At 36.3% G+C, this 25,518-nt stretch overlaps 1 protein-coding gene across 2 annotated transcripts in view; it reads left to right on the forward strand.

Annotated features, from left to right (window-relative positions):
* Positions 1 to 4,609: 4,609 nt before the first annotated feature.
* LOC150110457 (methionyl-tRNA formyltransferase, mitochondrial) overlaps positions 4,610 to 25,518 on the forward strand; it is a 207,819-nt gene continuing 186,910 nt past the window's right edge. Inside the window, exon 1 of one of the 2 annotated variants that reach the window (XM_090393962.1) lies at positions 4,610 to 4,896. The gene's annotated coding sequence lies outside the window, so the exon portion shown is untranslated. Of the gene's footprint in view, positions 4,897 to 8,218; positions 8,836 to 25,518 lie in introns of those variants that run through there. The other variant, XM_090393969.1, reaches the window with a different exon arrangement.

The raw sequence follows: 25,518 nt of genomic DNA on the forward strand, positions 1-25,518 counted from the left end.
TAAAACATTTCAGCTACTTAGGGATACTTTTTACTGAAGATGGTAAATTAAATATAGAAATAGCAACAGAATCAGCAAAGCTGGTATGGTAAGAAGTCAATTGAATAAATTCATATGGAATAAGAGAGAAATTAGTCAGAACACTAAATTAGCTGTATACAAGACAGTGTTCAAACCAGTTTTAACTTATGGATCTGAGAGCTAGGTCAGAAGTAAAACACTTGACCAAAGACTTGAGATTGCAGATATGAGAGTTCTGAGAAAGATTATAGGCGTGAACAGATGGCATCAATGGCAATATCATATTAAAAACGAGTATATTAGGAAAGAACTTGACATTGTCAGCATCTAGGAATGCATTAGCAGAGCTAATCTAAGGTGGTATGGTCACTTAAATAGAATGGAAGCGGAAAGATTAGCAAAACAAGTGTTCTCTGCCAGGTTGGCAGGAAAACGACCCAGAGGAAGACCAAGATATAGGTGGATTGATACGGTACAAAGTGCCTTAGACGATGGAAATATAAGATCTGATAATGTTGGAGTCGTGACAAGTAACAAACAGACTGATTTGGATGAAAATTGTAGATAGGACGTTAGTAATGATGTAATTTTTTCATGTAGTACTGTCATATCCTGTACCCCCCTTGAGGGTACATGGCAGGAATTTGATGATGATGATGATAAAAGGTAACATAGAAATTAACAAATTATATATTAGAGAGCTAATATTCATTTGAAATAATAAGAAATAAGTATTTATTTGTTGTGCTGGCAAAAGAAATTTCTTAAAGTATACACTATGGCGATATCAAAACCTTGTTTGGCTCATATCCATTACATAAAGAAAAAAAAAATTTCAATTACAGAAATAAGTTAAGAGCACAAGGAATCGCAAATAAAAGTAATAGTCAATATTGGTTTTAAAAAAATAAATATAAGCAGTAATTTACTTCAGCAATAATTTCCCACAGGAACGAAGTGTTCCAACCTAAACATACAATTTCTTACCTATGTACAACAAAATTGGAGACCGGATAAGAGAGATTATAGAGCTAATATTCGTTTGAAATAAATTCCACTTTCCTAACTACACAAAATGTAAACAAACAAACAAACAAACAAGCTAAGTATATAAAATCCTTAATCAAATATGAATAATTTTAGGATATGTGTCATAAGAATTTTAAACTAGAAAAACAGTTGTATTTCCCCGAACTGCTAAAACAGCGCAAAACATCAAAGGGAGAATATGAGTCATGAAAAAGGTGAATTTGAAGTTACCGCTCGCTGCCAGATATTACTCATGAAAACACACGACTTAGGATATGTGTGTCACAATGAACGAATCATGTGAATGCTAAAAACATATAGTCACATCAGAAACATCGTATGACCCAATGCTAAGGAATTAACAGTGTACCAAATGGACATCAAAAAAAGTGAAATACTGCCGCCATCACGACTCTACTCTACTCTAAGAATTCCCACCCTTTAACAGGAAAGAAATACCCCAAAATGTATTGGAAAATTAGTACACCCATCTCTAGACAACCAAACACCAAACATGACGACAATGACTGATGTGTGTGTCACCCTGGAAAATTCCAAGATATCTTATCTCAAAATCATCGCCTACAATTCCATAGCCAAACCAAAACACCATGTGATATCACAGAGAGACATATATTCTGCAGAAATTTCCAAACACATAACGTCAAGATTCTTATCTCTAAATATTACCCACAAGGAAACGAACCAAACACACCACGTGATGTCCTTGTTTGTTGCAGTTTAGTACCATATTTGTGCGAAAGCGGAATTTCGCTCTACATTGTGACAAAAACAAAATACAGAAGTATTTTGGATACCACTCCTGATATCAGAATTCAGCTATCCACAATAAACTATTTTGAAAGAATATTTGAAAGAAAAAAAGAAGTTTAATCCTTCACATTAATTGCCAGTTTGAATTAATATTTGTTTCCCATTGTTAATCTTTTTTTTTCCAGTAAATCATTTTTGATATTTTGATTTGTTGTTGTGTTTTTGTTTTTGATTTGTTTGATTTGTTGTGGCCTCGCCTACTCCTCGTATACGGGAATAAAAAGGCGTTAGCTGATAATTTTTTTTTTTGATTTGTTGTTTTATTTATAATTAATAAAAATTGTCAGGGTTCCAAAATTTGTTTTCAAGTGAAAAGGATTTCTCGACTAATTATGTCGGGAACCGCTGCTTTAGTATATTTCTATCTTCTTATTGTTATGGTACCATCTTCTATCGAAGGTCAGCAATCATCTTGGCGAACAAACTGCCTGCTTGCGTTAATCTCAGCAGTTTTAGGCTGTCCTTTCCTGTCCATGTCTTGATGTTGTCACACCGAGATATTGTTTTCTTCCTCTAGCTCTTTGCCATCCATTCTTCCTACCCAAATAGTTTGTAGAAGTTGGTATTTCCCGTTTCTCATTATGTTGTCAAGATATGATGTTTTTCGATTCTTGATTGTTTGCATGAGATCTTTGGCTTTGCCAATGGATTTTAAGGCATCTTCATTGGTAATTTTTCTGTCCATGATATCTTTAGCATTCTTCTATGCCATATCTGAAAGGCTTCAATTTTTTGGATGATTGTCGCCTTCAGTGTCCATCTTTGAACTTCCTAGAGCAGAATGGACCACATGTAGCATTTCAGCATTCAGCATCTGACTTCTATGTTTAGTTCTTTTTTGAAGAATGATGTTCTCATTTTCATGAAAGACTGCCGCGCATCTTTAATCCTTGTCTTTATATCTATTTCAGATCCCACCTTTCATTAAGCCAGTAACCAAGATATTTATATCTTGACACTTGTTTTCAAGATATAAATGTTAAGTGTTTGCTGATGACCATGTATTTTCTCTTGTAGATGTTTATATTTATTCCCATTCTTTGGCTTTCTATGTATACTCTGTCAATGAGTTTTTGGAGATCCGTGATGGTATATGTAATTAGCATGGTGTTATCTGCATACCATAAGTTGTTAACAATCCTTCCATTTATTTTGATTCCCTCTGGACATTCTTGTAATGCCTTTTTAAAGATTACTTCTGAGTACATGTTGAAAAAGAGTGATGAGCGCACACACCCTTGTTTTACTCATCTTTTGATGTTAATATCACTGGTGGTAATGTTGTCTAATTGAATGGTAGTTGATTGATTCAAATATAGATTTGTTATTAGTCTAGTCCTATTTGTTGAAAGACTTCTATTATGTTAGTGTATCTGACTTTGTGGAACGCTTTTTCGAAATCTGTGAAACATATACAAGCACATGTGAAACAGTCTCGTAAAGACGGATTTCTGTTTTTCAATGCATTTTTGTATAAATATTCGGGCACAAAGAGGTGCATCTCTAGTACCAAAACCATTCCGAAACCCAAACTGCGTTTTACTCAGAGTTTTCTTCACTTTTTCTATAGATGTGATTCTGAATTACTTTCAAATATTTTTTTAACGTTTGATTCATTAGACTAATAAGTCGTAAGTCGCCACAGAAATTCGCTTTGGGATTCTTTGGGACAGTGATAAATATAAATTTGAGACAATCAAGTGGAAGTTTGCCACTTTCCAAATATATGAAAGTGGCAAAAAGCATTGAATAGTTTTTCAGGAAGTTTAGAGCTTCCTCCTGACAGAACTGGACAAGGCGATCTCCTCGTTCATTTCTGGTGCCTAAGCCATGTTCTCCATCACACCCTCTACCTTCTTTCACATTGAAATCACCCTATGTTTACCTTATGTTTCTTTGTTAAGTTTTTGATCTCTTTTAAGTGTTCATAAAACTCTTCAACTTCTTCACTTTTGTCAGCTGTGGGTGTATAAGCTTCGATGATATTTATATTAACAGGATTTCCGTTAAGTTGTAACAGCATTATCCTTTCAGGAAATGGGATTTAATCTATTACTGATTTATTGATTTCTTCATCTACTATTACAGCTACACATTGCCGATGTTTGTTCTCATCATTCCCCGAATAATACATGGTCATATTATCTTGTTGACACTTTCCAGATCTTGGCCATCTTGTCTCGCAAATTCCCCAAATCCGGACGCCAAGTCTCTTCATATTAAGAAATGCCACAAGAGAAATGAAGAGACCTGGTTTCCGGATTTTGGGAATTTGCGAGACAGGATGGCCAGGATCTGGAAAGTGTCAACAAGATAATATGACCATGTATTATTCTGGGAATGATGACAACAAACATCGGCATGGTGTAGCTGCAATAGTAGATGATGAAATCAATAAATCAGTAATAAATTGAATCCGATTGTGGCATTTCTTAATTTGCCAGCTTCATATAGGGTTCTGACATTCCAAGTTGCGATTTTAAAAGTGGACACCATTTTGAGTCCGGAGATTCTTCGCACCCTTGTCCCATTTAAGAGACGCCGGGAACTCGAGGCCAAAAGAGATCGCTCGCCATGGTAGTTGCTCTGGAGATAAAGTAGAGCAGTAGTTTCTCCATTTGCTTTCTGCTCCGCAGTATTGGAGACGTACACAATATTATCATATTGTGGCAGTGGCCCCACCAGGTGCTTATTTAATGGCGGCACTACTCGCCATGTCGCCGGACTTTGTGAGATTTTATGTGAGACAGAGTTGCCACTTCTGCTCCCCAACATCCTGATAGGTCAGCCGCTGTTGCTTATTCGTTGATTGCTCTGCTAGCCTCCATATCCGAAGGCCGTTCTCATCTCAATCCCCCCCCCCCCCCCCCCGGGGATGGCCTTCCGATATAGTGAGCTCTGCTCCGGGTGTGTTTCTATAATCAGTGTCTTTGGTCCCGTGACTCGGAAAGACCAATAGCGAAGCAAACTTTTAATACCTTCCCACCAAAACTGGTATCATTTCTGATTCGTGTAAGTAGTCAACGAGGTATATTATTATTATTCCTGACACCTCCATAGAAATTTAACTTCTTTTTTTTTTTTTCCTTCCCAGAAGTTCACACTGCCTTTCATTTATTAGAGTTTTTAGTGTTCTGTAGAAGAATATGCAAATAAAATAAAGGAGAAAATTAATTTCATTTATATTTATATATAAATGGACGGTAAGGAATATCATTGAACAAATGAGCCTCTTGTATTCCATCTACCTTTGTTTTCTGGAACACCTTTCTCATGAAATGTACCCAAAAGAACAATAACCTGCAATTCTTCAAGAAAAATGTCAATGAGCTTCTTTCCTAACCCTCATCAGTTTTATTATCCACACACTGCACTGATGTACTATAGATTGTACTATAATCACTGTTGCAAACTTTCTGAGAAAAATTTACTCCACGCCATTCTGACATGATGCGGCACATTTCTTGTTCTGTTACAGATCTGCATCAGAGATGTTGCAAGATTTTTATTTATTTATTTATTATTATTATTCCACACACAAGGAAATTTGTATATATGATCATTTTCCCCCTTCTTAAATAGCGTTATAGTAATTTGAAAAGACCATACAAGAGGATAAAATTAAATTTTATAAATGAGATTAAATAACGTTTCCTCAGTTATAACTGAGGAAAAGTTATTTTCATAGGTGCTGTTCAGTATAGCACTTTTAGAAGTATCTAGAGAAAAGGCACAAGGCATAAACAAAATGTATCTGTGAATGTGGTTGGATAGAACTATGAGGCAAGAATCACCAGTAATTGTATAAGCAAAAAGTAATGTCATGATCAGAAAAAAGGCACCAATTTTTTTTTTTTTTTTTTTTTTTGCAAATTGTGATATGAGATAAACAGGATTGTGTTTTGGGTGCTAGACAAGGTTAGCCTTCCCCTCCTAAGAATAGCAAGAATATTACTAAGTAGAAAGGCTTATATGTTGGCACTTCATATCAAAATTTTTTAATTGATTTTAATTCATAACACAAGATAATAATAAACTAATAAATAATATATCTATTTACTTATTTGCTGATTTTATACCCAGCATCTTCAGAGGACAAGCAGTTTGCTACCTGATGCAAACAGCAACAATTAGTTAATAGTGGGAACTGTTATGCAACACAAATAACAAAATTCTTAATTAGCACCATCGTTATTGGATAAAGAGAGAGATTACCAAGCATTAATTTGATCTTTAAATGACTGTCACAGATGTTTAGTAAATTGATACATTCATATTAATGAGTACCACACCACAATTAACAATTATTGAGGAAGCTTATCACCAAATTACAAGGGATGAAAGTTAGACCATGAGATGTCAATTTGCTAAGTAGGCTTCTACTTATTATGCTAAACCTGGTAACTTTTAGAATGTCATCGTACACAAGCCATTCAGAGCAAGACTTATGCAGTAGATAGTATTTATTTAGTGTATGGCATAATAAAAAAAAAGACACATGACATCAAAATATATAAATACATATTTGTGAGACAATATAAATGAGACAGTAATGTACATATTATTATGACTCAGGCCTCCATGGAGTCAAAAGACTTATTGTGGGAGGTCTTTCCTAGAAAACACGAAGTCTATCATACCACTCCTTGAACTCATTGACCGTTCTTGTTCTCACCACTCTATCAGGCAATGCATTCCACGGTTCAACCATCCTCCATGCAAAGAAACCACTCCTCACTCTTTGCTCACAGCTTCCTTTTGTAACTTTCAGGGATGGCCCCTTTGTCCTTGCTCCTTCTCCCGTTCCACCAAGCGAAAGAACTTCCCCATTGTCAACCCTACAACTACCTCTCAACAGTTTAAAAGTCTCATATCACCTCTCCTTCTATCTACCAAACTCTGCAGTCCATGTTCTCTCAGCCGATCCTCATAACCAACATTGTATAGCCTAAAACCATCTTTGTTATCCGTCTCTGTACCCTTTCCATAGTTAATTTATCCCCTTCAAATGGGAACCAAATTTGAGAACCTATATCATTAATATACAAGTTAAACTAGTATTACTAGTTCTTTCAGCCAGTATTAGTGGAAGCTGTCGGGATTTAAGGTGATTTATACTTATATGTGGGAAGTCTTCATGTATTTGTAACAGGGGATTGCTATTTATTTTTTTGTACTCTTTTACAAGAGCATCTTGTCTTTGCAGGTTGGGTAGTGCAGTGTTGCTCAAAGTTAGAAGCCAGTAGATTGGGAGTGGATTTGACACAGCCTGTCGTTGGCCTCATCACTGCATTTATTTGTGTGTCAATTTTCTTGATATGAGGCTAGGATAGCAGAGTAGACCCAACGTGGAGCATTGCAGTGCAGTAGCAGAAGAATTCAAGTAGAACGACAGTTTTTGTATGATGTTGTTACAGGTTCTGATCTTTAAAGTGATATTCTCCAGATGTCTTTTGAAAGATAGTGTTCTATCCAAATCACACCCAGATATTTAGGGAAATCTTGGTTCTGCAGTGTTATGTTGTTAAAGCTGACCTGAAGTTTCCTATTTGCCAATTTGGTATTAAGGTGAAAAGAGCTAACCTTGGTCTTATTGAGGTTTGGTGTTAGTCTCTATTTTTGAAAGTATTCTCCAATGAGTCCAAGGTCATTTGTGACTATTTTCAGTTACTTCAATGTTCTTATTTTGGGTGGCGAGGGCTATATCATGAGCATAGGCAAATTTTCTTGATCTAGTTGTTAGTAGATCACATGTATATAAGTTGAATAAGATTGGTGCTAATACTGAGCCCTGTGGGAGCCCATTATTCAGTTTGCTCATTTTGTTTCCCAGTACCACATGAAAGAATCTGTCAGAAAGCATGTTACCAATAAGTCGTATGATGGATTGGCATGGTATGACTTGTATCATACCATGTATTATTATTATTATTATTATTACGGGCGACTCCAAGGAGTCATTAGACTCCTCGAGGGAGGCCCTAAACATCATGTCCATCACGACTATTCGACATTCACACAGTATCTATCATACTTTGCCTTGAACTCATTTACTGTCATAGCACCCACAATAGACTCTGGAAGCTTATTCCACTCATTCACCATTCTAAAAGTAAATAACTCAGCTCTAACACCCTTACTAACCACACTCTTGCCCAGCTTCCATGGATTTGCCCTAGTCCTCCCATCACCAATCCTGTTCTCAAAAATATCCTCTGAATTAATCCTATGGAAACCCTTCAGCAATTTGAATGTCTCAATCATATCTTCCCTTTTCCGCATATCAACCAATTTCTGCAACCCACAAATCTTCAACCTGTTTTCATAAGGTTCATTGCATAGACCCTGCTATCATCTTGGTCACTCACCTTTGGATCCTCTCAACCTCCTCCCCATCAAGAAGAAACCTAGGTGACCAGATCTGGGCACAGTAGTTGAGATGGGGTCTTATCAAAACTCAATACAGAGGAACAATAACTTTCTTGTCTCTGCTCGTCAATGTTTTTTTTAGCAGCCAAGTGATTTGATGAGCTGATTTAGCCACTTTTGCAATGTGCCCCCTAAACTTCAACTCCCTATCCACCAACACTCCCAAATCCCTGGCCTCGTCAATCTCCTGGAGTACAGTTCCACCAGTGTGATATACTGCTGCTAATCTTTTCACCTCAAAATGCATAACCTTACATTTTGCCACATTAAATTGACATCCGTTCTCCTTAGCCAATAGTATAGTATAACTTATATCGTAACTCCTCTTTCCATACAGTGTCATATACGACAGTAAGGTCAACAAATAGAACAGAAGTTTTCAAACATCTATAGTTGGTAATAATTTAGGCTAGGAGACATGCTGTGCATTGAAAGTGCTAGAATGTATACTGTGGTTACTGATTAATTAGTGGTTTTCAGGTATCTCTATAGGAACAGAAGAAAAGTGATACCAGGAAGCAGGTTAGTTTTTTTTTTTTTTTTTGGATGTTGTAATCAGTATAGCCTAAGTCTGAAGCTGGGTTTTTTTTGTGTTTGTTTTGTTTGCTACTTACAGTACAATTATCAAGGAAAACAATGAAAAACAAACGTGGAAATCTCCTGATGGATATACATTTCACTAAATAGATCATATCATAACACTAAAAGACGTAGAGACTGCATCGAGAATATTTGGTCTTACAGAGAAGCTAAGTGTTATGGTGATCATTTTCTAATTGGAATTATTCTTAGGAACAAAATAAATATTAAATATTTTTTGTTATGTATAAATCAACCTAGATAAAATATTGTCAAAGTAGCTAAAACAGAGGAGAGAAGAAAATGTAAAATTAAATTAAAACAAAAATTACAATAATAAAAAATAATAATTGAATGAAGGAGAATTAAAAGATTGAAAACATCTGAATCATATCAAGGGGAGTATAAAAGCCACAGCAGAAAACTCATTTGTAATTCAGAGTAAAACACAATGGAAAAAAATGGTGTAATGGAGAATTATTATTATTATTATTATTACGGGTATCTCCATGGAGTCAGTAGACTCATCGCGGGAGACCCAAACTAGCAAAACAATATCTGTCATATCTCCTCTTGAATTCATTTACAGATGAAGAGCTCACAACTAAGTCAGGCAATGAATTCCACTCATTCACCACCCTCCAGGCAAAAAACCTTGTTCTGACACCTTTGTTAACCACACTCTTCTTTAATTTCCAGAGATGACCTCTTGTTCTTCCATCACTATCACACAGCTGAAACATTTCCCCTGCATCAATCCTATAAAAACCTTTTAGTAATTTGAATGTTTCTATCATATCCCCTCTTCTTCGCCTATCAACCAATCTCTGCAATCCACAAGCTCTCAATCTATCAATGTAGGGAGCATTTTTTATATCACTCACCAACTTGGTCACTCTTCTCTGAACCCTCTCCACAGCCTCCTCATCTCCAAGGAATCCAGGTGACCAGACCTGAGCAACGTAATCCAAATGTGGAAGTATCAATGCTTTATAAAGGGGAATAATAACCTCTTTATCTCTGGATGTCAGTGTGTTCCTCAACAACCAAGTAATCCTATGTGCAATCTTAGACACCTTAGCAATGTGTCCTCTGAACTTCATCTCCCTATCTACCAATACCCCTAAGTCCCTAGCCTCATCAATCTCTTGGAGTACCTTTCCATCGATGTAGTACACAGCTGGTAATCTTTTAATCCCAAAATGCATGACTTTACACTTTTCCACATTGAACTGACATCCATTTTCTTTTGCCCATTTTACCAGCTTATTTAAATCCTCCTGCAAACTTTCAACATCAGCTTGATTTTTTATTGCACTACACAACTTTGCATCATCAGCAAACAACTGAATATCTCCCTTTAAGCCGTTTCCTATATCATTTATATACAAATTAAACAACATTGGCCCAAGCACAGAGCCCTGAGGCACACCACTGGTTAACTGCCTCATTCTGGACTCGGCTCCTCCATACACCACCTTATGGTATCTCTCCCTGAGCCATTCTCCTATCCATATCACCAATTTAATATCCATTCCCATCTGCTCCAATTTGCGTAACAGTGTTCTATGGGGTATCCTGTCAAAAGCCTTAGAAAAATCCAGAAGTACCACTGTGTAGCCAGTTCCTTTGTCCAACTCAGATGTTATTCTATTATGAATAGTTAATAGATTGCTAAGGCAGGATCTACCTTTAACAAAACCATGTTGGCCTCTATAGAGTATCATATCCTGATCCACCCATTCTTGAATTTTGTCTTTAACCAACTTTTCCAATACTTTTACCACTATTTCTGAGATGGTGATTGGTCTGTAATTCAATACCGCACTTTTAGAGCCACCCTTATGCAAAGGAACCACTTTGCCTAACTTCCACTCCCTAGGGACCATACCAGAGTTCAAACTTAAATTAAATATCCAGGTAAGAGGGGTTGACAATTCATTTGCACATTCACGCAACACCCGAGCTGATATTCCATCTAAGCCTACCGCAGTGTTTGCATTTAAGTTTTGCAATATATTTAATACCTCTGATTCTTTAGCTTCAATTCTCACATTAGGTATTGCTATAGGTATAGAGATATCCTCACTTGGGTGATAGACTTTTGAAAAGTGATCACTCAGTAACTCGACTATTACATCTGATTTTGTCACCTCAATACCATCAGCACCCACTAAGGTTATCCTTCCGAAGTCATTCTTCCTCTTACTTGCCACATAGCGGAAGAACTCTTTGGGATTACCCTTGATCTCTTTGGCTAAGGTCTTCTCATAATCTGATTTAGCTTTTCTTACTATGTTGGTAACCTTCCTAGCTTGAGCCTTGTACTGCTCATGGGTGTCCTGATCGCCTTTCTCCTTGTAAATTCTCCATAACATTTTCTTTTTTTGCAGTTCAAGCTTGATACTACTGCTCATCCATCTAATGCCTGCCTTGTTTGACCTCCTGACCATGGGGACACAATCTGATATTGCTTTCCTCAGATACCCGCTGATTTTATCCCAAGCACTGCTAACATCTTTCCCTTGCAATATGTTCTGCCATGGGATGGCTGCAAGCTCACTCCGAAGCTTGTTATAATTGCCTAACCTGTAGTTCCATACATACCCCTTCTTAATAGCAAAATCCACAGATTTTGCAACCTCCCAAGTCAATACCACATGATCGCTTTCACCAACTGGAGGTAATGTAGACTATCAGTAAAATAAAGACAAAAGGATAGAAGTAATTGGCTTAATGACTTATGTGATATTCATGCTACTAAGATATACAATGAGAGCAGCAAGGAAGTCAATAAAGCAATCAGACAACAGCAACAAAAAACTTTACATTAACATATTGAAGAAATAGAAACAGTTTACATTATATGAAAAGAAAATTCTGCTGTGAATTTATAAAACAATAAACAAATCCACATATGATAAACAGTAATAATTAGCAATAGTAATGGAAAACATTACTACTAGCAATGAAATAGAAGATGTGGATTGAGTACTCTAATCCCCTTCAATACTAAAATGCTATGCTATGTTGATGCAGTTTTGAGTGACATAGAACCACGACTCTATTCATTTCTACAACAAATCAACACCCTGCATCTTCACATCAAGTTCACACTAGAAAAAGAATCATCAAATGGTATTCCTTTCTTGATGTACACATCTAGCGTAAGCAAGATGGATCCATTTCCACTGCTGTCTACCAAAAACCAACTTTTTCACTTTTTCAGGTCATTATATCCATAATACATCAGCCTACCATCCATCTGAAAAATACAGTATCATAAAATCTTTAGTATTCAGAGCACACAAGATTTATTCTTCTGAAGAATCTCTAAAACAAGAATTGGAAATTATCAAATTACATATTTGAAAATTATGTAATTATGTAATATTATAATTGGAAATTATCAAAATAAAATTACAAATTATAAATTTGTAATTTTTTTTAATTCAATACTAACCTCAAAAATAAATATCCACTCTTACCATCCATCTCAAAAATATGGTATCATAAAATCTTTAGTATCCAGAGCACACAAGATTTATTCTTCTGAAGAATCTCTAAAACAAGAATTGGAAATTATCAAAGAAGTAGCCTTACTAAATGGATATAATTCAATAACAACCCCCAAAATAATTATTCACTCTCCTACAAATCAATTAAGACAAGAAGAAGCCCACAGGCTCCTATACCATATATTAAAGGCATCTCTGAACGTTTGGAAAAATTATGAAAAAATATCAACTCATTGCTACTTATAAACCCATCAATCAAATTCTCAACTTGTTGCCTTCTACAAAAGACAAACACCTCGCCAGTGATTCTTCCTGGTGTATACAAAGTACTATGTTTGTGTAACTTGTCTTACTGTGGACAAACACCTCGCCAGTGATTCTTCCTGGTGTATACGAAGTACCATGTTTGTGTAACTTGTCTTACTATGGACAAACAGAAAGATCTATAAATAAACGTATCTCCGAACATCAAAACCACATCTTATCAAACCTCACAAATATGGCCTTGCACAACACAGAATCGAAAAAGCTAACCACAGGATTCAGTGGCAAAACGCTAAGCTACTACATAGATCCATATATAAACATGAACGTTTATATAAAGAAAGTGCTGAAATCTTACTTCATAGACCTAATCTTAATCGGAACGACTGTCTCACCATTCCAAAAGTTTGGGAAATTGATATCCTCAATTTCCCAAACTTTTGATTTAAATATATCATATAATACTTAATTATATTCAAATATAATTAACTATTATATTTGAATTTAATTTAATTAATTTTAATTTCAGTCCAGTAGTTTTAATCCATGAACATGCAACTGTATATGTAGAGGAATTCCAATTTAAGCATTCATGCTACTGTTTTTTGAATTCAATTCCTATTGTTTAAATATCTTCTAATCGTTGACCACTGGTATGGATTCTGCCAGTGAAAATCCATGGTAGATCTCTTTGACTATGTTACTCATCTCTGGACATGTGCTACTGAAAGGTTTGGAGAAATCTTTTCCTTTTCTAAGGCATTTTCAAAACATCAGGAGCTCAACAAATTGCCTGCCTTCTTAGTTTGTTTTCTATCCTCTGTAATTTGTTTATCAGTTTTTTTTTCTTTATTCTCTGGCCTTTCATTGCATGTAATGGTGGAGAATGTTCTCACTCTTTAGATTTTCTTGTTAGTACAGGTGTTCCTCAGGATTCTGTTCTCTTATTCATTCATTCATCCTGCCCTCATATAGAAAAACAACCTTCTCTCGGTGACCTTATCCACATTTACCCCTAGAACACATCTCTTCTATACTACATTCTTGGCTTTTTAAAAAAAATTTTTTTTTTTTTTTTTCACTTAAGACATTACTTTCATTTCTCTAGCTACTAACTCTGTACAAATTCCAAATCTGCCCAATTTTGGGATACTGGCTCACATTTGGAATGGTGCAACAGAAACCACTAAAAATTCTTTATATAGACAGCCAATTTCTTCAATGTCTTTCTTCACGTATTTCCACATGTGCTGTTCATCAGAACTGACTTAGGACTAAGACAAACTGTCGTAGGACCACAGTTATGCCTCTTAGACAAACAGTGTGGTTTATTTTTCCATTGATTAAACATTTGGGATATCTCACCTTTTGAGAAACCAATCGACTCTGCTGTTTTCAAATTCATGGCTGCTGCCACCTGACAGGTACCCACAGTAAGCTGTTAATCAGATTCCAAAAGATGCTGTGTTTTTCTTATTGTGATCAACACTGTTGACATTTACTGACTAGCAGCATCCTTAAATAATTGCCTAGAACATGTGGTGATGTACGTGACCAAGTATTTTGCATATATATATATATTGTGTAAGTGATGTCAGAAAGGTTTCAGTGGCCAGTATATGTATAATATGGTTAGCAAGCAGTGTTAGGACTGCATCGTTTGCTTGCAAGGTGGTGAATAAGTACAGCAGACTTCCAGAGTCAGTCATGAATTCTTTTTCAGTGAAAGAATTCAAAGAAAAGTATGATAATTATTGCATGAATAATACACATGCTTGATAAGTATTGTGTGAAATGTTTGATAAGTGAATAATGGTTAATATGGGCCTTCTATAGTGAGTCTTTGGACTCAATGGAAATGCCAAATTAAACAATAATAAAAATCTCATCCCAACAATCCTTGAATCCAACTTGTTTTAAATTAAGTTGGTTCTTGGACAGTTTTTTTTTAAAGTCTTTTCAAGTCTGATCAGCACTCTGAATTATGCAGTGCAGCCATATAAAATTTTTAGACCTACACATTTGAACATTTCTGATCAAATATCATCTACTTTAGCCACATCAGACATTTCAGGTTGGCGTTTTTTCTACCTCAAGTTTTATCTTCTTTTCCTTTAATGTTACACAGTGATCAGCATTCATTTCACTAAATTATTATTATTCCAAGACCCCATGGAGTCAAAGACTAATCTAGGGGATCCTTTTGTCATATGCAGAGCTCATCGTACCACTCCTTAAACACACTCAAATTCTCTGCAGACACCACACTCTCAGTCAAGGCATTCCAATCATTCACAACTCTACATGCAAGAAACCTGCTTTTCACTCCCTCCTTATACAGCTTCCAGGGATGTCCTCTGGTTCTTTCCCCCCTGATCTCCCACCATTTGCTGTAAAAGCTCTCCAACATTGATCCTATAACAACCCCCTTACTAACTTGTAGGTCTTTATTATCCCCCCCCCCCTCTTCTGCCCATCCAGTGGATTATGGAGATTACAACTGTGTTAGGAATAATTACTTTCATTTCACGATATTTCATCCTTCATATTAAGGTCATCATTTGTGGGGGGGGGAGAGAGAGAGAGAGAGAGAGAGAGAGACACACACACACACACACACACACACAGCTTGTCTTTGTATATGTATACTCCAGATGATGACCCTAATATGAAAGTCGAAATGTTGAAAATTAAAGTAATTTAAGTAAGTGACAAATGATAACTAACGCTAGGTTTAATGGGTTGTGATAATATAGATGGTTTGCCAGCCTGGTTGGTCGAGTGGTTAGCATACCTTTTCTCCAACCAGCAGGTCATGGTTTTGAATCCTGCCATGGCATGGATGTTTGTGATTATCTTTAGGTGGAAGATGAATTTCATCACCCTGTGTCAGACTACTCACTTATTGGAGGCCTGAAGTGGCTGAAAAAGTTCCATGTTTGGTATTTAGGGTAAGGTTTCAAGACAATGAAAAAATTACAACATATATATATATATATATATATATATATATATATAAGTTGACAAAAATGGAAAAAAAAAAATCCTTGCCTACCCACAGTACAAATGTACTATAAGTTTAGTAATAACCTTTCATGAGTGATAACCACATTAAAAAAAAAAAAGTTAAACCGACTAGTTTTGTCATATATGCTAATAGCTTCTTCCGGGTTAGGAAGAACAAAAAATACGGTAAGCAGTAAACATGAAGCATTACATAACTAAACTGGATGTGTTGAAACTGTTGCACAAAAGTAAAAAAACAGAAACATGTGGCGCATGGAAGCTGCCGAGGGTCAATCCTTGTTCAGTGGATATGCATGATAGTTGACAGAAAAGTTAGTTTGATGTGTGGAAAGATCTAATAAGTGACTTTCGAATATTATTATTATTATATAACACCTCCAGGGAATCCAAAGACTCATCGAGGGAGGGTATTTACTCTACACCACTCATCTCCCCCAACCACAACTACCTTCATCATCTACACCAACACCATCTACTGCCAGCCACCACCACTATTAGTATTTTCACAGAAGATCACAAATATCCATGCCCACGTCGGGATATCACATTCCTTGATTCTGATGTGTCTGCCTCGTGAATGGCTAACCATCATAGCATCTCTTCCATGTAAAAGCATAGAGCTCTTGTTCCATTCAATATTGCTGGGAGAAGTGGAAAGCTAGGCCTGAGCTGTCTTCTCTGTTGTTATTAATGTCTCCAAAAATTGGGTATTATACATATGCTGAAAAAGAAAGGGGCAATCTCTATTAAGGAGATGATGTAACACTAAAAGAAGAATTACATTCTCTTCTCCAACTTTGGTGAGCAATGAATATTATAAGAAAAAACAAAGAATACTCTTCTCTCCTCTTGATTCACAACAGGAATCTGTCGTGGAGCAGGAGGACATTTGCTAAAGAGCCTCATTTTCCATTTTGGTAGACTTGTTCTCAAAATCGCCAATCTCCTGAAATATCATGACATAAGAGTGGCTTTCAAGCCCATTGTGACTATACAAGCTCCATTGCATTCACCTAAGGACCACAACCCTTTCAACAAACATCCTGGAGTTGACAATATTCCATATTCTTGTGGCCTTACTAACATAGGGCAAAATCTAGAAGTTTAGAAATTAGATAAAAAGATCATACTGGAGATGTTAACAACAGAGAAGACAACTCAGGCCTAGCTTTCCACTTCTGCAATACTCACCACAATATTGAATGGGACAAGAGCTCCATGCGTTACATAGAAGACAACTTCAGCAACAACAACATCAAAGAGGCTACAATGGTTATCCACTCACAAGGCACACTTGACAAAAACTAAGGAATGATTTTATGTGATATTGGGAAGTCACTTATTAGATCTTTCCACATGTTAGACTTTTCTGCATATCATGCATACCTACTGAACAATGCGTGACCTGTGCCAGTTTCCGTGCTCCATGTGTTCTGTTTTTTTACTTTTGTGTAATGGTTCCTACATTTTTGGTTTTAGTTATGTAATAGTTCATATTTACCACTTATTGTACTTTTTTTTGTTTTCCTAACTCAGAAGAAGCCATTAGCATATGTGATGAAACTAGTTGGTTTAACTATCTCAATTATCACGATCTGTTAAACCCAGTTATTATTTGTCACATTCATTTTTTGGGTTGAAAAATCCGCATACTCATCATAAAGGTAATTATTCCTAACACAGTTGTAGTCTCCATAATTTACTGAAATGAATTTGATATCTTCTGATTGCATTTCTTCCTTTGAATTATTTTTATTTTTGTAGTATTACTATTATTATTTTATTACTGTTCTGTCACCACTTATCTTTAATGATTTTTCAAAATAATTATTTTGAATATTCAAAATAAATATTTGGAATTTTTGGAGTCTCTTCAACTTTTATTTTGCTTGCTTTTATCATATGTATTTATTTTGCAGATTTTATCCTTTCTAAGCTTTTTCAGTAACCTTCAGAACATTTTATTGCCCTTGTGACATTTGCTTCCTATATTATTTTCCAAATTATTTCCATAACTATTGTTCACCTACTTTTTGCATATAATGTAGCTTGCTTCTTTTTTTTTTTAGGCTTTTGTTCTCCATTTTTTTCTAAGCTGTTTTTTTAAATGGCCTCCAGAAGATTTTGCCATCTTTGTGACAATCACTTAAATTCTTTTTATGTCTTATGTTCAGCTACTTTTGCATATAACATAGCTCTTTTTTATAATGATTAAATTATTTTTTTATTTATTTTTTATAATTCTGTTAAGAGTATTCCTCCCCCCCTTTATATATTTCTAAATAGATATCATCCATTTTGTTCCTACCCAGGCACATTGACTTAGTCAGTGCTACTAATTGATCCCCCTATAATATGCCCTCTAAACTATTGCATGGCATCTCCATGGAGTCCTAAAACTCATCGTTGGATTCCCAAAGTATCAACACAATATCTGTTGTAGCTCTTGTTGAAAGCATTAACAGAAAAGGCACTCACAACTGAGTCAGGCAACCCATTCCATTCATTCATCACTCTCCAAGCAAAAAATGTAGTCCTCATGCTCTTGCTAATCATACACCTTACCCAACTTCCCTGTTGTTCTGCTCCCCATCCCTAGCCAAGTCTAAAACATTTCTCCTGAATCAGTTCTGTAAAAGCCTTTAATTAACTTAAATGTTTCTATCATATCTCCCCTTTTTTTATTTTATTTATTTATCTATTTTTTTTTTTTTTTTTTTGCCTATCAGCCAACTTTTGCAATCCACAAACCCTCAATCAATCTATCCCCATAGAGAGCATTCCACAGACCACTCACCATCTTGATCACTTGCCTCTAGATCCTCTCCACCATTTCCTCGTCCCCAAGAAACCCAGGTGACCAGACCTGAGCACAGTAAGTCTGATGTGGTTGTATCAAGGCTTTTATAAAGAGGAATGATAATTCCCTTATCTCTGCTTGTTAGTGTATTATTCAATAACCAAGTAATCCTGTGAGTTACCCTGGCTACTTTAGCAATATGCCCTCTAAACTTTAGCTCTCTGTCTACTACTACTACTATACCCCTGATCCCTGGCTTCGTCAATTTCCTGGAGTACAGTTTCCTCAATCTGATGCCCGATTTATAATCTTTGTATCCCGAAATGCATAACTTTACACTTTTCCACATTAAATTGATATCGATTATTCTTTCCTATACTGCCAGCTATTTAAATCATCTTGCTGGTTCTCTAGATTACTTAATTAACTATTACTTTACTTAATTTCACATCATCAGCAAACAACTGAATATTTCCTTTCAGGTTTATTTCCCATATCATTTATGTACAAATTAAACAGCAATAGTCCCAGCAATGAACCTTGCGACACACCACTAATCGCCTGTCGTCTCTTGGATTCTGCTCCTCCATATATATTACTTTTTTGGTATCTGTCTATCAAGCATCCTTTTATTCATATTGCCAGTTTCCTATCCATTCCCATTTGTTGCAGTTTGTGTAACAGAGTTTCATATGGTTTCCTCTCAAATGGCTTTTTGCAAAATCCAGCAGTATCATCGTATAGCCATTTTCTTTATCCAACTCAGCTGTCACTCTATTAGAAAAATGTAGTAGATTACTAAGACATGACCAACCCTTCACAAAGCCATGCTTTCTCTCAAGATTGTCATATTTTTATCCACCCATTCTTGAATTTTCTTTTTGATCAACTTTTACAGTACTTTTGCCACCACTCCTGAGATACTAATTGGTCTATAATTTGCTACCACAGACTTAGATCCTCCTTCATGCAAAGGAATTATTTTGCCCTCCTTCCATGATCTTGAGATTTTGCCATAGGTGAGACTTAAATTAATTAGCCCAGTCATGGATATCACCAGTTCCCATGCACATTCTCATAAAATGCGAGCCGATATCCCATCTGATCCCACAGTTGTATTTGTATTCATATTCTGCATTATACTAAGTACCTCTGTTCTGATATCAGCCCAATGCATAATCTTCACTTGAATGATATACCCTTGCATAATGATCACTCAGTGGCCCAACAATTTCATCCCTACATTATCTCTCTCTCTCTACCATTTGCACTCATAAAAGTTATCCTTCCAAAGGCATTCTTCCTCCTACTTGCTACATAGCGAAAAAAATACTGGGATTTCCTTTTGCCTGTTTGACTAATTTCTTCTCATAATCTAATTGGCCTTCCTTACCATACTGTTCACTTTTCTTGCCTGATCCTTGTATTATTCATGAGTTAACTGGTTACCTTTCTCCTTAATGCCAGCCTGGCTGGCCGAGTGGTTAGCATATCCGCTCTCCAGCCAAGAGGCTGCTGGTTCGAATCCCGCCGTGGGCATGGATGTTTGTGATTGTTCTTTGGAAATACTAGTGGTGGTGGTGGTGGTGGTCGGTGGTAGATGGCATTGGTGTAGTTGTGGTCAGTTGGTGGATTGAGTGGCGGAGGCATAGTTGTAGAGCAGGTGCCCTTCCTTGATGAGTCTCTGGACTCCCTGGAGGTGTCTAATAATAATAATATATACCCTCCACAAGATTTTCTTTGTTTTCACATCATACTTAATGATACTACTCATCCTTCTAACTCCTACCCAATTTACCCTCCTGACCCAAGGTCAGGAGGGTAAATTGCTTCTTTCAGATACCCCTTGACAATCCCCAATGCACTGTGAAAATCCTTCTCTTGCAGATCTTTATGCCATGGTGCTGCTTCAAGCTGCCTCCAGGCAGGTGATTATGATACATTCACGTGCCTTGTACCTCATCTTAACTGGAATTTCTGATCACTTTCCCCAGTTGGAGGCAATGTAGCCACCTTAGTTATGGACAGGTTTTCTGATTCTATTGCAAGACCCAGCATTCTCATATCCTGGGTCCTCTCCATCACATTCTGCTTCAAGTACTTATCTCTCAGTAAGTGTATCAATTCCATTTCCTTCCTGCCAACTTTGCAGACATATATTGGAAGAGTGATCTTTCCTGCTTCCAATATATGTCTGCAAAGTTGAAGTCCCCTATAATAATTACTTAACTTACTCATTGTGCAAGTCGAGTAATTATTTTGCACTAATTTGCTGATTCGTGTCTTGAACATTATCCCTGGCACTCCTGGCATATAGCAGCAACCAATTTTATATTTTGTCCTACTGGCCTCAATCTCATACAGATTGACTCAAAGAACTGCCATTTTCAGTTTTCCTACTCTTATTCGCTGCAATTCATCTACTATCATCAGCAGTCCTGTCTACTCTACTCTCCCTGAAAATATTAAATCCATCACATCCTAGTCCTGTAACTACATCATCTTCTGTTAGCAAAGTCTCACTACTGCCTCTAGTAACATTTGGCAAGGTTGCACTAATCAGTGCCAAAAACTCTTCTCTCTTGTTTCTGATACTTTTGGCATTATAACAAGTTGTTATAATGCCCAATACTTGACAGCAGACAAGTATATAGAAACTGCAGCATCGGTTTAGGCTCCCAACCACCTTTGCGTCCTGAACTGACTACTCTATTCAATATTTTTGCTTGAGAGAACTGGATTCTGCACTTGTTGGTCATTACCACACTCATTTGCATCTGCTCTAATTTCTTAAGTTTTCCTGACTTTGTGTTTCTACACTCTCAGTGAATAAAGCTTTCTCTAGATACCTAACTCCGAATCCCTTTAAGTGCAGTTCATCAGCATTGTACAAATCTTTACATCCATTAAACTTAGGTCATAGGTCCGCAAACTCTACATCCTTCTGCACAGCTTGCATATTGATTCATTAACTATCATTGCCCTCCTTCATCTCTATCATAGCATGACAGCAGACCCACAAATTTCACCTATTCTGTCTTCTTTTCCACTTCTTTGAATAACTCTTTCACATCCTCCTTGATACAATACTTCTCATACAATATTTAACACTTTTCATTAGTAATATAAAAGTTCTTGTGATCCTAACATATTCCCATATCATTATTTCTCAGCATGCCTTACCTGTTTATGTTCTTGCCAGGTTTTCCTTCCTCACTTCCATACTTCAGATCTGATTGATCTCATTCTGTATGAGGCTATATGTTTGAGGGCTATGAGAAATAGAGTGGACATTGTGGCCTTGCAGAATCTTGCATCTGAATAGACTATGTGAGTCTATTGCAAAGTGCAAGACCTTGAAATTTGGTAGGAAAGGTTGGGATTCAGAGTATACAATTAATGGAGAATTTCTGAAGGAGAACGTGGAGGAAATGAGAGATCTGGGAGTGATCGTGGACAGAGAAGCGAAGTTTAGCGATCACATTACTAACGTAAGAACATTCCAACAGATTAAGGCAATATTGAGGAGGAAATTGGCATGCAGAAGCAAAGAGGTCATGGTTTCCTTGTATAGCTACATATCGACTACTGTCACACATTTTGTTGCCTGGTTTTTAGGGGAGGATGACAATGTATTGGAGAGGATCCAGAGAAGTTTATTAAGTTAGTGTATTGTTTATTTATTTTAAGTTAATTTTTTATTTTAAATTTTAATACGTGTATTATTTGTTTATTAGATAAAAAACAATCATTCTTAAAAAATCAAGTCATAAAAAATCTAACATATAATATATATATATATATATATGTAGAAAGTATTTTACCTTTTGTATAATATAATAAATGTTAACGATACCAAGCTATTTTAAACCTGGTTTTGCTCCAAATGGAGTAAAACCAGGTTTAAAATAGCTTGGTATCTTTAACATTTATATATATATAAACAATAATTTTTATAAATTTCATTAAACTTTTCAACTCTTTATTCATCTTCACTCTCAAAATTTTCTGAACTTGATTCTTCATCAGAAACCGAGTCATCACTGTCTTGAAATAATAAGTCATCCTCCGTACCATCAAGAGAATTACTACTGCCACACTTTTGAAAAGGTTTTATAATAATTTTGGGTTTCACTTCATTCCATGAATGTTTTACCTATTCAACACACCTGAGAAATTGTGGGCGTCTTTCTCCTACCTGTAGATGTTTCCTCAAAATTTGGAGATTGCATCCAGTTGACCTATTTTTCCTTCATAAATTCTTTAAATGGTTTGTTTATTGATATATTATTATTATTATTACCCAAGATCCCATGCTGTCAAAGACTCATCTAGGAGGTCCTTTTATATACATGCAGCTCATCATACCATGCTTGAAACACACTCAAATTCTCTGCAGACACCACACTCTCAGGCAAGACATTCCAATCATTCACAACTCTGCATGCAAAAAACCTGCTTCTCACTCCCCTGCTCACATCCTCTTTATACAGTTTCCAGGGATGACCCCTGATCTCCCACTGTTTTTTGTAGAACCTTTCAAATGTTGAAAGGTTCTAGTTTGACTATCAACTTATCATGCGGTAATCTATCAGAGGCCTTTGCAAATTTTAAATGGTTTGTTTATTGATATATTATTATTATTATTACCCAAGATCCCATGAGTCTTTGACAGCATGGGATCTTGGGATCTTATTACCCAAGATCCCATGCTGTCAAAGACTCATCTAGGAGGTCCTTTTATCATACACGCAGCTCATCATACCATGCTTGAAACACACTCAAATTCTCTGCAGACACCACACTCTCAGGCAAGACATTCCAATCATTCACAACTCTGCATGCAAAAAACCTGCTTCTCACTCCCCTGCTCACATCCTCTTTATACAGTTTCCAGGGATGACCCCTGATCTCCCACTGTTTTTTGTAGAACCTTTCAAATGTTGATCCTATAACAACCCCTTATTAGCTTGTAGGTCTCTATCATTTCTCCCCTCTTCCTCCTATCCACCAGATTCTGTAAATTGCATCTATCAATCTTTCCTCATATTCTACATTCCAGAGATAAGAAACTACCTTAGTCAGTCTACTCTGGACCCCTTTTCAACATCTCTTCATCCTTCTGAAAACCACGTGACTAAATCTGTGCATAGCAGTCCATATGTGGCCTAATCAAAGCCTTATACAATGGAACAAGAATCTCCCTACTTCTACAAGTCAGTGTCCTCCACATCATTCCCAGAAGTCTTTGTGTTGTCGTCACAATTTTGGCAATGTGTTCCCCTAAATTTCAGATCTTTATCCACTATCACCCCAAGATCTCTTATTTCCTCCACCTCTGACTGTATATCCTCACCAAGCACAAATTCTGCATCCCATCTTTATTTCCCAAATTTTAAAACCTTACATTTTGCAACATTGAACTCTCATTCCCGTTCCTGTGCCCAATCACTCAATTTATTCAAGTCTTCTTGTAAGGTCACAACATCTTCTCTACTCTTCATGGTTTGTCCCAACTTTGCATCATCTGCAAACTGAATATCTCCATCCAAATCTTCGCCAATATCATTAACATACAAGTTAAACAGTAATGACCCTAAAACAGACCCTTGAGGCACTGCTAGTGACTGTCCTTTTCCTGGATATTGCTTCCCCATACACAACTTGCTAATACCTATCAGATAGTCAGTCTCCAATCCAGTGCACTAATATGATATCCAACTCTTTCTGCTCTAGTTTGACTATCAACTTATCATGCGGTAATCTATCAGAGGCCTTTGCAAAATCTAAGTATATTACTGTGTATCCCTCTCCTCTGTCCAAGGAAGCAGTCACTTTATTGTAATAAGTAAGTAGATTACTAAAACATGACGACCTCCTTTTAGTAAATCTATGCTGTCCATCAAAGATAATACCATTGTTGTCAACCCAATTCTGGATCCTAGTTCTCATCAGCTTCTCCAACAACTTAACCACAAAACCTGACTCACAGATAGGCCTATAATATGATGCTTGAGTTCTATCACCTCCCTTATGAAGTGGCACAATCTTGCCCTCCTTCCACTCCTTAGGAACTTGACCCAATGCAAGACTTGTATTAAAAAAATATGTCAAGGCATGTGTCAACTCCCTGACACATTCCTTCAGAATATGTGGTGATATATTATCAAGTCCCACAGCCTTATTATTATCTAGTTTGCTCAACTCCCCATACATCTCTTGCTCACTTACTGTCAGTCTCTCCTCTCCATCATCAACTGCTCTCAATCTCTCCATGAAGTCACATTCACAAGATTAAAAGACTTTTATGAACTACTCATTAAGTATCTCCACTACATCTTCCACAACAGCTGTCTTTATACCATTTTCTCCAGTCAATGTCATTCTTCCATAATCATTCTTTTTTTTTTTGCTGGCTACATATCGAAAGAACTTCTTAGGATTCTTTTTGGTTTCATTAGCTAACTGCTGTATATATCTCACTTTTGCTAAAGGTTGAACCACAGAGGTGAGTCCTCCTAGGATTACAGCAATTTTTGTGTTCATTTTGTGAAGTTCATTCTTAACAGCTTCAGTTTTATGGCATCTAAACTGGTCCCATACTAACAAAGCAGGTTTCTGATGTAAACTGTCAGGACGTCCAGACCACACCTTCTTTATCCATAACTTCATCCCTTCCTCATCCAACCACCCATCCTTTTGGATGAATATGAATGTAACTCCTTTGGGAAATTTTTATTTGGGCATTGTTTTTCTTTTAAAAATTAAAAAGATGGCAATTTTGTTCCATTAACAAAGCATGACGAAACAATAGTATAGTGAGGTTTTCGTGACCAGAAGTTTTAACAAAAATATTTTTTTTTACCTTTGGAGTCAGCAGTCTTGTTCAAATGTACACCCAAAGTCAGCGGCACTTCATCCATATTAGCTATCTGTGAAAGTTCAAAATTGTCTTGTTTTCTAGCATTTATGATGAATTTGTGAAACTCAATAATTTTATTTTTGAATTCGTCTGGC

This window comes from Typopeltis vanoorti, chromosome 1 (assembly GCF_054136105.1).
Source record: "Typopeltis vanoorti isolate ZY-2024b chromosome 1, IOZ_Tvanoo_1.0, whole genome shotgun sequence".
NCBI lineage: Eukaryota > Metazoa > Arthropoda > Arachnida > Uropygi > Thelyphonidae > Typopeltis > Typopeltis vanoorti.